Genomic DNA, 2265 nt, shown 5'->3' with positions numbered 1-2265 from the left:
TTGCTGTCTAAGGTTTTCTTTCTTTCTGCTTCTCTGTCAGTTTATTGGTAAAGATCCTAAGGCTGCAGTATTCCTAAAATTGTACTGAAAAATTCTAAGATCAGCTCTGTGCTTAATCTTGGTTTCTTTTTAAAGCGATGTGTCTTGAGATTTGAAATTGCAGTTCAAAATAGTATTTCTGTTTAATGTCTCAGGTGATTTGTATCAAGGTTATCTTTCTTGAGTATGAAATGTTTATGAAAGTATTCTGTAAGATCCACTGGGGGGAGTACAAGCGGAGGGATTGAACACAGAGCTTGCTTTACTCTCGCACCATTTTGGCTGATTGGCAGAGAAAAGTAAATAAATAACAATAACAGAAAAACTTCTCAACATCTAGCTTTTATCCTGGATTCACTCAGATGCTTGACCACACCTCTCCTGCCATTTTTATACTTTCCCACTGTTCTAATATTTTACCTATAAGTTGCAGGTCGTTAAAAGTGCTTTATTGTAACTAGAAAATTTGTAAACGTTTAGTTAGCCAAACAAGAACAATTGGCATCACGTACAGATATATGACCAAAGGTTTATGAACACCTTGTACCTATACGAGTTTGTTGGATATCCCAATCCAAAAACATGGGCATTAATATAGAGTTAGTCTTGCAGCTGTAAAGCAGGGGAAAAAGTGCCGGCACTCCCCTTATTCACATGTTCATGTGTATTGGCCTGTATCAGCAGATCATTAAGCCTTTTATATTCTGAATTTCCACATAAAAGATACATGAAAATATCATTGATGTTCACAACATAAATGTATTTGCTCAGAGTGACAACCATTTGACAAACTCTAAATTTTATCATATATAATAATAATACAGACTGATTAATAATATAAAAAGCTATATGCTGTATATATTATGTACGTGTCCTGGGGGTATATGCAAAAATACATTACTTGATTCTCTGTCCAACTGGGCCATGCATCTTTACTGATGTTATTGTTAACATCATAGTTGCCTGCGGTAGCAGTTGCTTCGGGTCTTTTTGCTGATTTGCTTTTTGCTGATTCAACATCAACAGGCTCCTCGCTACTAGGAGTGGTGCTAATGTTAGCTTACTGCTCCCAGCCTGCATTTAGTACTGGTTCTGGTTGAAGCCCTGTTCTGTCATTGTATGAATCACTTGTTTTTTGGAGCCAGACCAACATCATTATTTAGCATAAATGTTACTTGAATTGTACTAGACTTGTAGAGACATTTGGAAAAGATGAGTATCACAAGTGCCCCCTGACTAATGTAGTTTATATAGGGTTATTATGAATTGCCAAGAATCTGATAAGGAGAGGGCAGAAACGAGTATGGGGAGCTTGTGAGAAGTGCTGGTGTAACTGGGATAAACCTTGACTATCACTCTGCATGTGTAGAAACTGCACAGGAGTCAGTGCTGTTGCCTCATTCATGCATTTTTATATTCTGTGTTCTGTGTTGTAAGAGATGCCCCTCTAGGGGAAAACTCATATATTTGAGATCTGTATCTTTTTAGATTCTACACCTAATCATTTGTGGTAGTGATAACCTCACCACACTTGTGTTCACCATTAGTTTTACTTAGACTGCTGTACAGTGCATTGTAATTATAGTCTGCTGTCATGTGTTGCACTGGAGTAATCTTGGAGCAAGAGAAAATATCAGTGCTCCAACTTTATGTAAACCCAACCTTTGGCCAAATTGTGGTGTTACACTCTTAGATCGCACCACTCACTTGAACAGGTTTGAGAACTTGGATTACTGTCTGTTGATCTAGTAGTGAATCTATAAGTCTGAAATGGCTACAGACTCGTCTCTGAACAAAGTGAAGCATTGTCACATTCATTCAGTGATGATGACTCTTCAATGAGAGTCTCAGCATCTGTATAATTGGACATTCAGAAACTGATCCCTGATAGATTCTTCCTCTTCCTGTTCACAGGAATAGAGAAGCAGTCTCTGAATCGTCCTCACTGAGGTCCCTCTCATCCTGGAAACATGACATCCACAGTGAGTCTAGGCACACGTCCAAACATTAAGAACCCTGACATCTCTTGAATGGTTGCATTGCAAGCAAATGTGAGCGTTTGAATTTGTTGAGGCCTTTTATTCTTGAGTAGCAATGCTCTTGACCCTGGACAGTTTAAGTAGCTCAGCAATGAGACGGCTTTTAATGTTTGCTCCCTGATAACTGTAGGCACTTTCGGAATCCATACATGCAAAACACATTGTCCCACAGCTTTTTTGCAACCGA

Source organism: Electrophorus electricus, chromosome 18 (assembly GCF_013358815.1).
Source record: "Electrophorus electricus isolate fEleEle1 chromosome 18, fEleEle1.pri, whole genome shotgun sequence".
Lineage (NCBI taxonomy): Eukaryota > Metazoa > Chordata > Actinopteri > Gymnotiformes > Gymnotidae > Electrophorus > Electrophorus electricus.
The sequence above is the reverse complement of the archived record's forward strand: the minus strand, read 5'-3'. Positions refer to the sequence as shown.